This window comes from Engraulis encrasicolus, chromosome 24 (genome assembly GCF_034702125.1).
Source record: "Engraulis encrasicolus isolate BLACKSEA-1 chromosome 24, IST_EnEncr_1.0, whole genome shotgun sequence".
NCBI lineage: Eukaryota > Metazoa > Chordata > Actinopteri > Clupeiformes > Engraulidae > Engraulis > Engraulis encrasicolus.
In genome coordinates, this window is record NC_085880.1 from 31,646,978 (window position 1) to 31,663,619 (window position 16,642).

A 16,642-nucleotide genomic window follows, 5' to 3' on the forward strand; every position below is an offset into this window, starting at 1 on the left:
CATTTCTGGGCTCAAATTTAGCAGCTTCATTTGTTTCTTTGTGCTCATGTCGTGTGCTAAATACAGCAAATGTACTTGTTTTGTACACCGTTTTTTGGCTTAGTAACAAGGAGATGGCCCACAGGCTGTTATAGCAACATGGCGAGTAGGGGTGACCTTTCAATTTGCTGCCAAGCTAAAAATGGTAATTTGATGCCAAGGTTCAAAACTTGCCCCCTTCCACCACCACCACCAACCCAAAACAACAGAGTACCGGTAAGAATAACAATATGCTTGATGTGGCACCTCCTCTTGGAATATCACTGCCTTTGAAAACAAAGTGTGTGTGTGTGTGTGTGTGTGTGTGTGTGTGTGTGTGTGTGTGTGTGTGTGACTGTGTGTGCGGTACTACTGACATGCTGTCAGGGCAACACATCACTATCAACATCTCCAATCCACACTCACACAGGTAGCTTACTGCAAACTGGCACGCATGCAGCAGGCACACGCACGCGCACACGCACAAGCGCATACTGCATGTTGGAGCCTATGAGGCTATGGCACTGTGTGTTGACAGAACTATGACACTGAAGGAAATCCATCTGCTGACCACAGACACATTTACTGTCAAGTCAAGTCAAGTCAAGTTTATTGTCAATTTCTTTACATGCACTGGTCATACAAAGAATTTGAAATTGCGTTTCTTGCTCTCCCATGCAGACATAGACTAATCTAGGTAAGGACATAGACAGTATAGACATAGACAGTACTCATACATGGACATAGACAGTATGGACGTAGACATTGCTCATACAGACATTTAAAGTGCAAGACTGGACAACAGAAGACTTGTAGAGAACATACATTAAGAGGAGGTATTTTGTTGTTCTTTTTCTAAAAGTCCTTTATAGCGTTCTGACATAGTAATAGTAGCATTTGAAGAAATAAATAATTAAAAAAGGTTTTTATTAAATACACCAGCAGCAGTATGTGTGTGTGTGTGTGTGTGTTTGTATGTGTTTTGTGTGCGTGTGCGTGTGCGTGTGTGTGTGTGTGTGTGTGTGTGTGTGTGTGTGTGTGTGTGTGTGTGTGTGTTTAGTGCAGGTAGAAAGTGCGGTGTGCGTCTGTGTGTGTGTACCTGTGTATGTGTGTGTGTGTATGTGTGTGAGTATGAGTTGTGTGTCAGTGTGTGTATGTTTGGGTTTAGTGCAGAAAGTGCAGTGTGCTTGTGTGTGTGTGTGTGTGTGTGTGTGTGTGTGTGTGTGTGTGTGTGTGTGTGTGTGTGTGTGTGTGTGTGTGTGTGTGTGTGTGTGTGTGTGCATGTGTATGTTTTGAGTTAGTGCAGGTTGAAAGTTCAGTCACAGATGTAGTAGTGCAGGTGGAATGTTCAGTCGCAGATATGGTGGTGGGGATGAGGGGGGGGAGCGTTGTCAGTGGCCTGGCTGGCTAGAGGCTGACAGTGAAGGGAGAGTGGGTTGAGTGTTCAGTATCTTGATTGCTTGATGCATCGTGCTGCTTGCAAGCCTGGTGGTACGGGAACGGAGGCGCCTGTACCTCTTTCCAGAGGGCAGGAGGCTGAACAGTTTGTGTGCAGGGTGGCTTGTGTCTTTGATGATCATCAGTACTTTTCGGGTGAGGCGTGCGGTGTAAATGTCCTGCAGGGAGGGGAGTGGTACTCCAATGATCTTCTTCGCTGTGTTCACAACACGCTGGAGTGTCTTCCTGTTTTTCTCCGTGCAGCTTCCTCCCCACACTGTGATGCAGCTGGACACGACGCTCTCTATGGTTCCTCTGTAGAATGTTGTCATGATGGAGGGTGTAGCACTTGCCTTCTTTAGTTTGCGCAAGAAGTAGAGACGCTGATGGGCCTTCTTCGCCAGTGATGTAGTGTTGGTGGTCCAAGAGAGGTCGTCGCTGATGTGCACTCCAAGGAACTTGGTGCTGCTCACTCTCTCCACAGCATCACCGTCGATGGTCAGTGGTGGCAGTTGTTTTTGGACCCTCTGAAAGTTGACAACAATCTCCTTGGTCTTGTTGACATTCAGCAGGAGGTTGTTGTCTTTGCACCATCTGGCCAGCAGGTCTACTTCTTCTCTGTAGTGGGTCTCATCGCCCTTAGTGATGAGGCCCACCAGTGTTGTATCATCCGCAAACTTCACTAGATGGTTAGTGCTGTGGGTCGTTGTGCAGTCATGTGTCAGCAGCGTGAACAGCAGGGGGCTGAGAACACAACCTTGCGGAGCCCCCGTGCTCAGGGTCAGGGTGCTTGAGGTGTTATTCCCTACCCGTACTGCTTGTGGTCTCTGCATCAGGAAGTCCAGCAGCCAGTTGCAGAGGGAGGTGCTGAAACCTAGTTTGTCCAGTTTTCTGATGAGTTGTTGTGGTATTATGGTATTAAATGCTGAACTGAAGTCAATGAACAGCATTCTCACATATGAGTCTTTATTGTCCAAGTGGGTGAGGGCTGGATGGAGGGCAGAGCAGATTGCATCCTCCGTGGATCGCTTGGCTCGGTATGCGAACTGGTAGGGGTCCAGGGTGGGGGGTAGGGTGGCTTTGATGTGTGACAGGACTAGCCGTTCGAAGCACTTCATGATTATGGGCGTCAGTGCTACAGGACGGTAGTCATTGAAGCATGATGGTGATGATTTCTTCGGCACGGGTATGATGGTAGCAGCTTTGAAAAGTGATGGGATGACTGCTTGCTCCAGAGAGATGTTAAAGATGTCTGTGAAGACATCCTTCAGCTCTTTCATGCAATGATATCCAATAAATGCATCTCTTAAACCTGCCAAAGTAATTCATTTACATGTATATAATTAATATAGAAGGACATGCATCTGCATTGACGGCGCTCTTTTGGCCTTAAAATCAATCCAATAAAAAAGTACATATGCAAACCAAGAAGCACCACCATGCGGATGGTGGAGTTTTACCGGTATGCACAAAGAAACAAAACAACAAGGCTGGGAAACGGCTAAATTTGCACATTGGAGTATCTGAGAAAAAGAGAAAAAAAAGAGAGAATATACTCAGAGCTGGAGCTGTGAGAGATGAAAAGAGGCCTATAAGGTAGTTACTCAGTCAGGGATGGATCACATGTTGTTAGGTCATTTCATGTGAAATCAGACACTTTGGGACCAGACCGACACCGATTTCAATCATACTTGCTGTGCCTGTTTAGTAGCAAGGTAGCACACTAGAACTGCATTTGTGTGAATCCGACACCAATATTAAGGGAGAAACAGACTAGCAAAGGTTTATATATGAGGGTAGGACACTATACATTCAGCATTGATTATATCAGTCAGTGTAAGTCACAAAAATGGGGGGGGGGGGTTGAGAAGGAGACAGCTGAGAGGGGTGGGTGCTCGTTTGACATTTGGGGGTCATTACCCTATTTAATGTTTTAATACCAAAGGGGGTGCTGGCAGGGCTATGATGCAATCAAGGGGGAGTTGGAAGGCTTATGATGAGGTCAAGGGGTCATCTTTTCAAAAAAGGTTGAGGACCACTGGTCTTATGGTAGACAAAGCACTTAATCTCCTCCCCTGTGTGTACACACACACACACACACACACACACACACACACACACACACACACACACACACACACACACACACACACACACACACACACACACACACACACACACACACACACACACACACACACACACACACACACACACACACACACACCCTGTACAGTTAAGTCTGAGATGTGTCCTACACACACCTCCCCCTGCATGCCTCTGAGAATGTGCAGCAAAGGCTCCTCTCTGCCTCCATAAATTATGCAGGGCACTTGAAAGACACTGTTAGACTCGCATGCAGTGCCATTGGAGAGAGAGAGAGAGAGAGAGAGAGAGAGAGAGAGAGAGAGAGAGAGAGAGAGAGAGAGAGAGAGAGAGAGAGAGAGAGAGAGATGCATGAAAGAGTGAAAGTGACAAGATAGCAGCAGACAAAATTGCATATGTGTAACAGGGGAACGGAAAGATAGGATGTATAGGAAAGAAGAGAAGAGAAGAGAAGAGAAGAGAAGAGAAGAGAAGAGAAGAGAAGAGAAGAGAAGAGAAGAGAAGAGAAAAAGATAACAGGAAAGAAGAGGAGAGAAAGAGAAGAGAACAAAAGAGAAGAGAGAGAGAAAGAGAAGAGAATACAAGAGAAGAGAAAGGAAGCGAAGAGAATACAAGAGAATAAGAGAAAGCTCCCCTTTTTCTTCGTAACACATCCCTACCAAACCAAACGCCCTCCATTGTCTTCATTCATCTTAACCTCATCAGAGCAATATGAAGATCTCCACAGAGCAACAGTGAGGTTGACAAATTGTGTGGCTTCACACCATTGACTTTTACAGCTACTAGAACTACCTGACTCAGCTTGGTCTACTCCAGACAAGAGATGGAGTGCATCTTAATATGGGACCTTGCCTCCTCCACTTGCCTCCTCCACTCGCTTCTCGTCATGATGACATCACTGACAACAGCATTATATTTCAATATCTTGCAAAAGCTCATTGTAGAGTCTTTTTCTCGTTTGCAATTGGGATGGTGAATGAAAAACAGTCCCTCAAAAGTTGTTGTGGCTAGGCTGACAGCTGGGAAACTTTATCGTTTTCTCCACGGAGGAGGAGCCAGGAGGCGGGGCGAGGAGACAAGCGCAAGTGGAGGAGGCAAGGTGGCATATTAAGATGCACTCAGAGAGATGACACAAATAAACACTTCCTCACACAGTCACACGACACGCTCACTCTACAACCCAAGCACCCTCGACGCACACAACAAGAGGGCTAACTGTTCCATCATGACCTCATCACCATGGTAACATGTGATGCCCTTCTACACATGCCACACAGCGTGGTAGAGAAACAATGCTAGACAAGAGAAATGCCAACTGGGCCCTCGTGTTATCTCAACACACACACACACAAGCACACACAAGCACACACGCGCACACGCGCACGCACAGTGTTGTGGTCTGGACCTGCTGAGGTATGGAAGAAATGATGTGGTTCCGTGGTGAATGACTGTGTGTGTCGTGTGTGTGTGTTCTTCAGCATTTCTGCTGCTGATGACACACCATGAAACCTGAATGTGTGTGTTTGACACAACAGTTGCTGCCCTCCCACAGACAACCCACCTGAGTGCGGTTGTCACGGGGACTTGTGCCATGGAAGAGAGTACTTTCTGAAGGTGGGAAACCATACACACATGGGATGATTGTGTGTGTGTGTGTGTGTGTGTGTGTGTGTGTGTGTGTGTGTGTGTGTGTGTGTGTGTGTGTGTGTGTGTGTGTGTGTGTGTGTATGTGTATGTGTAAAGCGGAAGCATGACAGCGATCTGCTGCTAGGGCAGTGTGTGTGTGTGTGTGTGTGTGTGTGTGTGTGTGTGTGTGTGTGTGTGTGTGTGTGTGTGTGTGTGTGTGTGTGTGTGTGTGTGTGTTCTTGACAGTATACATAGTGAGGCCTTATACATTTGAATATCTCCATGTCCATCAATAAGTGGTGTTTGCAGAGTGGGTGGGCAAATGTTGTGGCAAGTGTTTGCTTTCAACTGTGTGTGTGTGTGTGTGTGTGTGTGTGTGTGTTTGTGTTGCCTCCCCTGGTGTCAACGGACTCGAGCAAATGTGCTTCACATGAGTGGAAAAGGAGAAAAGATGGAAACTCCTCTTATTCAAACAAGGCAAACAGATCACCCCCCCCCCCAACACACACTATCACTGTCACACACGCAGTCTCTGTCTCTCTTACTTACTCTCACACACACACACACACACACACACACACACACACACACACACACACACACACACACACACACACACACACACACACACACACACACACACACACACACACACACACACACACACACACACACACCTCATCTACTCCCTACTATGCTCCAGTCTTCCTCTCCACCTGATCCTCTCCACTCCAGCTCCCCTCTCGTCCCCTCGCCAGGCTGACAGATGGCGGCCTAAACTGCTGAGCATGTGCCGAGGCTCCACAAGCTCCCCACATTACACCGTACACACACACACACACACATACACACACACACACACACACACACACACACACACACACACACACACACACACACACACACACACACACACACTAACTACCACCAAACATTTACCTCCAGTCAAGCCTTACATGTGCATTCAATGCAGTGTGAGAGAGACAGAGACTGAGTGCGGAAGTGAGCAATAATGAACGACAGAGAGAGAAAGAGAGGATGTATGTAGAGAGAAGAGAAAGAGCAAATGCACGCGCGCGCGCGCGAGAGAGAGAGAGAGAGAGAGAGAGAGAGAGAGAGAGAGAGAGAGAGAGAGAGAGAGAGAGAGAGAGAGAGAGAGAGAGAGAGAGAGAGAGATGGATGTATAGGAGACCCTCCCCCAAACATATATCACACACACACACACACACACACACACACACACACACACACACACACACACAGTACCTGTCTGCATTAACACCCGTTTGGCTAATGCGTTTAGCGTAGCGGCCAGCAGCTCACACAAATCTGCCGCCATCTGGGCCCAATTACAGGGTTGCCACGGTGACCAAACTATACCCACTATCTCCCGCCAGACCACCACACTGGTCAACCTGCACTGAGGATGCTAATTATTGATTCATTCATCAATTGTTAGTTGATTAACGTTAACAAATCGACTTATGATTAATTGGTAAGCGGCATTTCCCCCCCCAAATCTCAATGTTTCCCAAACAAACAAAAAAAAACCCTGTATGCACCCATTATCCAATGTTTTTGGGTTGATGTTTATGAAGTAATAATTAAATTAAATTAAATAATAATTGTCCTAAGTTTAATGGATTTTACAAACATCATTTTATTGTTTTCTCACCACCTGTCCTCAAAGTCATCTCTAAAGTCCATGCGATGAGACCTGCCAAAGCCACTGAATTGAAAGCAGCCATTGAAAGTGAATGAACGGAAATGTCAAGAGAATTATGAGTGATTCACGTTGTCAGCAGTGCCTAGATCAGAATAAATGTCTGTCAGTTTGAGAACAGGCAGTGACAATACAATACAATGATGTCTGTAAAATATGTTTCTCTTTGCTTGACCATAATTTAAATATTTATCCATTTAAATAAATATGCATCCAGTTTTTATGGCTTGGCTTTATCTCATTTTGACTGACAGACTAATTACTTCTCTTTTTAGTGATGTGTGTAACTTTAATAAATCCTGCCCACGTCAAGTAACTACTGCATTTCAGCATGTGTATTGATTGCGAAGCTGACCCTGACTTGGACTTTGGTAGACTGTAACGTTAAATAACACTCTCTACAATAACAATACCTCTACACTCTACAGACACCCATGTCTAAGTTTTACCACTTGTAAGAGTATTAAAAGGGTCATTCCAGGGTCATTTTGAAACTCCAGAAGGTGTCTTCTAAGATTTCTGATGCTATTGGGGAGTAGGAAAAAAATTCAAAACCTTGCATCAGCACAGGACACCTTGAAACAAAAGACACTGACTGGATGTCCTGGAACAGCGTGGTCATCCACACTGCGCAGTCACAGCTCTACATCATGGGGAGAGAAACCGCTGCATACAATGCCATGAGCAATGAGTCACAGCTCACGAGTCGACTGAAGTGAACTAAAGTCAGCCTCACCTCAACCCCATCCAACGCACTTCAACCCTCCTCCAAATACAGTCATGTGGACCCCCTCGCCAACCCCCCTGAAAGAAAGATCACCCTCAGGTCCACTCCAACCAATGCCCTCCGCACGACCTACCCTCATCCTCCCCTAAAACACACAGCCATCATGTGGACAAAAGAAAGTCACCTTCCCGAGTCAAGACTCTCAAGCAAACAATTAAATGAGAGACACATTAAAATTGATTTAAAAAAAAAACCCTAACCCTCAGCCAAACATCATCCCCTACCTCCCCCTCCCCACCCCAAAAAAGTCTGTGTCATTAGAGCATCCTTTCCCTGTGGTCACCAAACCAAACCCGCACCCCCTGCCCTCCACCCTTCCCGTCCTCTTCCATCACCGCCTCTCCTGCCAGGACCTTGAGACAACCGCGTCTGGCAGAATGGGTGCAATGAGAACCCGAACGCTAATGCACCATGACAACGCAGGAGGAAGAGGAGAAGATGAGGAAGAGGAGGAGGAGAAGGAAGAAAAAGGGGGGATGAAGATGAGGAGGAAGATCGAGAATGCAGAGGAGGAAAAGGTGAAAGCAGAGGATGAGGGAAGGGGGAGGAAGGGGAGCATAAGAAGAGGAGGAAGAGGGGAAGAGGAGTGAGGCTTGAAGTTGGATCATCCTCTTCATCATCCTACTCATCACGACAGCAGTAGCCCCATCTGCCTCCACTGCAATTGGGCCCAGATAGGAGAATCAGAACAGTAGAGAAGAGCACAGGGAGTATCCTTTAAAAATGGTGTGATGCCGATTGCCAGACGGCCAGTTTGAATTTGCCCTGTAGCAACAGCCGGTATAAGGACAGCCAGGTGGTCACTGTCTACATTACTAATTTATGCTCCGTTTGAAGTGGAAACTTTTTTGTGTTTTTCTGTCAAGCCCACTGAATCCCACACTACTGAAAACACGATGGGTGAACTGCCCAATAGAGATGCACCCATACTGGTATACTGGTATTGGCTGATATGATACTTGCTCATTATACTCATACTCAAACACTTGCCATCTCGTCACGTTCTGTTGACTTGAAAGCAGCATGGGGAAAAAAGTGCTGCCTCATACATTCACTAACATTTAAATCTACATGGAAATGGACATTAAACAAACATTACCGGAGGAAAAAACGAGGCTATGCACTTATTGTCATATAATTTTGGGGGTAAACCGTAAAAAGTATCAGTATCGGTACTCGGTATCGGCAAGGACAGAAATGAATGTACTCATACTCGAATCGGTTTTCAAAAAAGTGGTATCGTGCATCTCTACTGCTCAACAAAATCCTAATGGGACCCAGCAAAATAACTTAGCTACTGAATCGCCCAGCTTTTTAGACAAGCTTCTTATTTCTTCCGAGCCGCAGGTTTCCAAAGTTATTTAGGCCACGTCCCTGGAGCCATGTAGGGTTAGAGAAGCCTCGTTCTAAGTCCCCTCAGTCACGGATGAAGGTGAGGAAGACCAGAGAAGTAGAGAAGAGAAGTTCTCCCAGCTGGTAATGGATTTTCTGGACAGTGACCATATGACACCTAGCCTAGGGAATACACATGCTCCCTTGTGTGCTCCCAATCTGAAGGACAGCGAGGAAACCCTAGCTGAAGAGTTTAGGATCTCAAACAGAGAACGGGGATAGGAGGGAGGGCAAGATAAAGCAGACAGACGTGCTTGAATAGATGGTTACATAAGTAATAATGTATTGTCTGCAGGTGACAATCAGAACATATTTCCCAACAGGAGGAGCTGTACACTGACGCCAAAGGCGGAACAAGTGGAACAAGCCGAGGGCATGAGCAGCAAATCTGTTGCTTAGAAACAAGCTATGAAATGGCAACAAACCACTATTATGAAGTAATGGCAAACTATTTGTGCTTTCTAACGTCATATCCCATGTGATTTAGCCAGGATCTGATATCAAGACTAGTCTACCTACCTAACCATAAGGCTTCAGCAGCCCCAATACACACTATACACACAGTACAGCCTTCCTCACAGGTGGCACATCCTGACTTGTTGTGCTTGACCAGAGTGCCACTTCGCTGTAGTAACAACTTCTCTAATCAATCCTCGACTTCCTTCCTTCCTTATTGATCTCTTCAGAAGCACTGAGCCTTGCCATTTATCGCTCCTTATAACTGTATGAGTCACGTCCCTATGCGATGCATTGGGCAGATCGAGAACACAAAACCCCCACGCACCGCTGCCAACGAGACTCAAGGCTCTGGTGTAAATGTCTGGTATTGGTTGGTTGAGAAACCCAATCTCCTTATCCTCAGCGAGGCCCAGTTTCCAGTTCGACGGAGCGGGTCACAGCAAACAAGGCGAATGGGTCACAACTTTAATTTCCCTGTGACGAAAGGTGGGGGGTGGGGTGGGGGCAGGTGTGTGCCGGTTATTAGGCAAGGATGTCTGGCTGAAGCATGGAAAACGAGAAGAAAAAAGAGGAGGGAAAGAAAAAGGGAAGAAGGGGAGGAAGGGGAAAGAGGGGAAGGAAGGAAGGAAGGAAGGAAGGAAGGAAGGAAGGAAGGAAGGAAGGAAAGGAAAGGAAGGAAGGAGGGAGAATGAAAAGGAAGGAGTCATCGCAAGGAAAATCTCACAAAGGTCAAACAAGTCTACAGAAGGCGTCAGATTTCTGCCACACTCAATTGCTGCAACAATCGGCTGGAAGAGGGTATTTCAGTCTCCTGGTGGATGGATCTGGAGGCAGCCTGCAGCCCCATGTGTGTCGTGCCGAGTATCCACCCAGAGCCTTGTTGCTAAATATGCTCTACAGTAGCCCACACTGTGCTAACCCCCATGCACGCACGCTCATGCACACTCACACACATATACACATGCTTGGTTGTTCAAACACACACAGTCACACACACACAACTTGGCAAGCAACAGATCCTCTCCACCGAAGTGATGCTGGTACGCAGAGAGGATGCAAAAATATCTGCAATCTATGACACAGCTTATTCACCGCACACATAAAGACAGATAGAGAGAGGGGGTGGCGAGAGAATGAGATAACGAGAGGAAGAAATCCTGACAAAGGAAAAAAAAAAAAAAAAAACAGGTGCTGAGCGAAGGGAAAAAATGACAAGAGATGGACAGATAAGAAGTGGAAGACAAACAAAGAGAGAACTAATAACAGCAACAAGCTTATCAAAAACACAACAAATCAGGATTGCCTAAGTAGGCAGACAAACAGCTGATTCAGAATAACTAGTCCAATCTGCGGTTAACAATGTGGCTCTGTGCTGTGTTGTGCTGAGATCAGTGCTGTGCGCTGCGCGATGATGCTGGGAGCAGCAGCACAATACGGGCCTTTAGCAGTAGCAGCCTTGGCACAGGGCAGCCTCTGCAGCAACAGCAACTCACTACTGTTGCATGTTGCACCCATTCCCTTTAGAGTGGGCTCACCGCTGGGGGCGGGAGGCGGGGGGGGGGACTGGTTCCAGGGTCTTCTTCCCATCGCTGATGTACCACCACATTAACGTCCTGTTCATCTGTTCAGGGAATGTGTAAAAAAAAATGCATGGAGATAGGCGAGCAAACCCTATCCTCCTTATTTCCACTATGTGTGAACTGTGCTGTCAAAATACAAGCTGAAAACATAAATAAACCCATCTCGGTGCTCTCATGGAGCAATGTGTAAAAAGATGGTGGCAGCTGGGTAAACCCATTCCTATTTGTTAATAGTTTGTTAACAGTCCTGTCAAAATAAAATCTGACAAGGCCACATAAACCAAAACTAAGAAAGGGTTGCCTCATAGAGGGATGTGTAAAAATGGATGAAACCAGATGGGCCAAGCAGACAGACTAGTGGTCTGTTCCAATATCAGTATTTACCGCCCTTTCCACACCGTGTACGACGAAGGGCATTTCATTTCTTTATTACAGCGAAATCAAGAGTACTGTAAGTATCCGGATGATGCCCTCGAAACTGACATTTTTCAAAGTGTGTGGAATGTGAAGCACACTTTTTCACTCTCAACGGCCGCCAGCACGCCAGCACAACACCGTTTTCCATGATGAATTGCATTTTGGCGGTTGGTAAACTGTGAGGACAATACAGTTACCGTAAGTGTCTAGAAGTGTAAGAGACAAAATGTGATTTGGAATGATAACAGACAGGAAAAGAGAATTCTTCACTCTTGAATTTTGCCTACTCTCTGAGGGCAGAAAAGCGCATTCATCCTCGGTACACGGTGCGGGGCTTGGAACAGGCCATGGATTCTGGAAGAGACAGGGCAATGCTGGCTCAGACTCCCACCCAACCCAGCACACACACAGTGGGAGCTGTCAGCTGAACTAAGACAAACAACCTGCAGCATCCTCCAACTCCACTCCGCACAGAGCGGCAAAGTCACAGGCCAAGGTGGGGGAGAGAGAGAGAGAGAGAGAGAGAGAGAGAGAGAGAGAGAGAGAGAGAGAGAGAGAGAGAGAGAGAGAGAGAGAGAGAGAGAGAGAGAGAGAGAAGATGATGTGATGAATGTAAGGGGGAGAGAGGGGTGATGGCATATGAGCGAGAAAGAGATGTTGGGGGAGAGGGAGTCAAGGGTCGGAGCATGTGCGTCTGTGAGAGAAGGAAGGAGAGAGAGAGAGAGAGAGAGAGAGAGAGAGAGAGAGAGAGAGAGAGAGAGAGAGAAGAGAGAGAGAGAGAGAGAGAGAGAGAGAGAGAGAGAGAGAGAGAGAGAGAGAGAGAGAGAGAGAGAGAGCTTTAGTGAGAGTGTGCAAGACAGGTCCACACTCACACACTCTAAGGCACTGGCACGGCCCCTGGCCGGGACTGGGAGGCCTCTCCCCTGCAGTGCAAATCAATCAGCTTTAATCGTGTGATTAGGCATCAGGCTGCCGGCTGCCAAACTCTGCTGCCCATTCCGCTGCTTTAAGCATGCAACAACACTGCAGCACGGAAACTCTTCTCTTCTCTTCTCTTCTCTTCTCTCCTCTCCTCTCCTCTCTATTCTCTTGCTCACTCCCTCTCTCTCTCTCTTTACCTCCATCAGCAAGTTCATTCCTACAAGTCCTTAGCCATTATGCAACCAAAAAAGGCTCCTGGTTTAAAATAGATACCCCCTGTGTTCTACAGTGCGTTATGCTCCTATGAAGTGCACAGCCTACATGCATCATGCCGTGTGCTGTGCTGTGCTATACAAGTGTGTGTTGTGCTATATGTTGTGTGCTCGGCTGTGATATTGTGTGTTGTGCTATGTGCTGGGCTGTTCCATTGTGTGCAGTTTACCATATGGTGTGCTCTGCTTTTTTTCTTAATGTTGCATTATGCTGTGCGGTGTGCGCCGTGTGATGCTGCAGTTCCTGTGGCTGCGTCTGAGATGTGCACACGTGCCTCATCAGCACTCCTGGGTTGTAAATCATGTTGTTTCAGGGAACCATTACTCAAATCAATGACAACAACCGCATCAGAGGGAAAAAAAAGAGGTGTCTCTTTCTGGCCTAAATATAGACAGCCCAGTCCTGTGCAGTGCTTAGAACCAGAGAAATGAATAAGTATAAGGTTTTGTGTGTTCTCTCTCTCTCTCTCTCTCTCTCTCTCTCTCTCTCTCTCTCTCTCTCTCTCTCTCTCTCTCTCTCTCTCTCTCTCTCTCTGTTCTGTTCTGTTCCACTACTGCCTAACCAGTGCAATACACAATGACACAGAAGCCAAGGTCATCGCATGCACAGAGGGGCCTGCGGGGGAGAAAGGGGTGAGGTGGGATGGGATGGGGTGGGGTGGGATGTGTGTGTGTGTGTGTGTGTGTGTGTGTGTGTGTGTGTGTGTGTGTGTGTGTGTGTGTGTGTGTGTGTGTGTGTGTGTGAGCTTTGGTAAGGTAGCAGCGATGGAAGCCTGCCAAGCCGTGTTCACCAGTTCCACTCCACTGGTGATGGTGGAGTTGGGGAGAGGGCACGCTTTAATAATTAAGACCGTTTAAGGAAACTTCATATCACAGTGGTGACAATGATGTAACCGAGTCTTTTCTCTCCCAAGACAAGACAACACACACACACACACACACACACACACACACACACACACACACACACACACACACACACACACACACACACACACACACACACACACACACACACACATACACATACACATACACACACACACATACACAGCTTTTGGGTCAAAGACGTATAACATGTCCTTCAGTGCAACGGATACTTTTGCTTACTGTAAATGCAAAAAAAGAGATTTTTATTTTTTTATTTTTTTTTGGCTTGGCTTTGATGCATTCACTTTTCAAAAACTTGTTTTGAAATGTCATGCTTTTCACAGTTACAGTAAGCAAAAGCATCCGTCAGCACTGAAGGACAGTGTCATGTTGGACGTCTTTGACCCTTTTGCAACTCTGTTCTGTTCCTCCTCATTTGCATCAGGCCAACTCTCTATTCTACCACTGTCCACTCTCATCAATGCCCACAAAATGATCTGTCACATCAGCTAAAACCTCGGACATCATGATTTTGACAGCTCCCTCACCTGTGTGCACTTTCCATATCAGTATATTGTACTACAGTATTTCCCAATCCCAAAAAAAGGCTTTGTGTTCGGAATACAACGTCGGAAACATTATGGGGTCGTGAAAACATGTGCAGCTCCAAAGGGGGTCAAAGCAGAAAACGTTTGGGAACCGACTGCCCTAAGCCTTTTTGTCATCTACTACTCACTCATGTTCTCCATTTCTTCCTCATTGCAAATTTACAATGCAATTGTAAACCCTTGTCTTGGGAAAATACGTTGACAGTTGTTAGGTGTGACATGTTCTAGCACTGCACTCTCCTGCGCCTACTGATTCTCTGTATCGCCCTTTGCCGTTTCCTCTGAGCAGTCAGGAGTTCAGTGAACTTGAGAGAGAAGGGAGAATAACGTTAACTGGTTCAGAGAGGTGTTCAGAACACGGCACCCTCAGATAACAGAAGTAATCTGTGTCTTCACCAAGAGGTGAAGAGCACGTGGAGACGTGTGCGGTGTGTGTGTGCGTGCGTGTTTGTGTATGTGTGTGTGTGTGTGTGTGCGTGCGTGTTTGTGTATGTGTGTGTGTGTGTGTGTAATCCTCCACTATCAGTGAGTGACACCCAATCAGATGCAACGGTTCTCTGTGCCCAGGGAATGGGTAAGCTTACTGGCCAAACGAGCACCGAGAACAAAGGTGTGTGGTTTCACTTTGAGTGTCGAATCACAGACGTCTCCATGTCTTGTGAGGTCGATGATGTGTGTGTACGTGCGTGCATGCGTGCGTGCGTGAGTGTATAGAGGTGGGGAGGAGGGGTCAGGTGTCCAACTGTGTGCCTTCGCAAATGCAATCGAAGATGCAATTCTTGCAGATGCAAGTCTGATCTCCGCCTGGGCTGCAAGCCCACTGAAAGCACTGCAAAGATACAGGGCAGCAGCCCCGTTTAAGAATGGAGGAGGAGGACATGGAGAAGAGGAGAGAAAGAGGGGGAAAGGGAAAATAAGCCGGAAGAGACGCACGTACAAGCAGGGAAAGATGTAAATGAAGACAGACAGAGAAAGAGAAACGTGGCCTATACAGAGGTGGGGGGGAGAGAGAGAGAGAGAGAGAGAGAGAGAGAGAGAGAGAGAGAGAGAGAGAGAGAGAGAGAGAGAGAGAGAGAGAGAGAAAAGAAGAGAGAGAAAGGAAGAGAGAGAAGAGCAGAGAAGAGAAGAGAAGAGAGAGAAGGGAAGAGAAGAGAAGAGAAGAGAAGAGAAGAGAAGAGAAGAGAAGAGAAGAGAAGAGAAGAGAAGAGAAGAGAAGGGAAGAGAAGGGAAGAGAATAGAAGAGAATAGAAGAGAAGAGAGAGAAGGGAAGAGAGAGAAGGGAAGAGAATAGAAGAGAGACCGTTTTGAAAAAGGGAAAAAAGAAAGCCTAAGGGTACGGCGACTGCTTCCAGGGAACTTGAGGGAAGGGAATGAGATGAATGACGAGCATCATGCAAGATTTAAATGGGCCTCAAAGGCACTTCCACAAATTACATTTCAGGCCCCAACATTCAGACCGAAAGAAAATGTAGAGGTGGCCTAATACAAATACTACTGGGTACATAGTATAATATACATGCTTACTAAACAGTTACCAGTGCTGAGTATGTGTCTCAGTTTGTCAGTAGGGCTGTAACAATACTGTAACGAACTGAGAAATTACCTATGGTCATTCAAAGTCCAGTTACACTTCAGTCCAGAAAGCTAAAGCAAAAATGTTATTAATTTAAAAAGATACCTTTAAAATTCGTTGGGAGTATCGAATCGTAGGACAAAAATCGTAATACAAACCAAATCATGAATTGAGTGTATCGTTACAGCCCATGTCAGTATATAATTGATTTCAGAGAGCAAGGGAAGACTAGGGCAGTTCTGCATGTCAGACAGAGCTGCAATCTCAGGTGTTGAGAGGAGGAATGAAAGGGGGGTAAAAACGGATGCAGGTCATGTGTGGACTGGACGGACACATTTGCTGACTTGGCATCCCATTCACCAAATAGCCTACCCTTGCTGAAACACTGAACAAGTAGAACTGAGCCAAGTAGAACTGCTCCACTGCTCTACTCCCTGCCCGTCAGGACATGGGTACACACAAGGTTTAGCATTACCCAACAATACCAACCTGGACCTGGGTCTCCTGAGCTCCAAGCCCTTTTCTGTCATACAAACCTGGACTACTTCAACGACACACTTTGCATAATCATACTCTGGTGTTGTAGTGCATTCTAAAATGACAAACATTCCCTTCGTCCACATTAAAACATAAAAGCATGCTAGTAGACAAAATACACAAACTACAAAGACATAGAAGATATGATAAAGACACGTTGTGTGGTTAGTTCTACTACCCTTCTGAATACAACAGAACTCACAGAGACCAGATACCCCTCTATGATGCAGAATCTGATTGGTTATTTATTTCAGGTTATAGTGGTAATTATAGCCTAAACATTACATAATTCTTAACATCATGGTTAATGCGGCTC

At 46.4% G+C, this 16,642-nt stretch overlaps 1 protein-coding gene across 2 annotated transcripts in view; it reads right to left on the reverse strand.

Annotated features, from left to right (window-relative positions):
• Positions 1–16,642, reverse strand: part of abhd12 (abhydrolase domain containing 12, lysophospholipase) — a 46,734-nt gene that overhangs the window by 28,259 nt on the left and 1,833 nt on the right. The window lies entirely within an intron of this gene.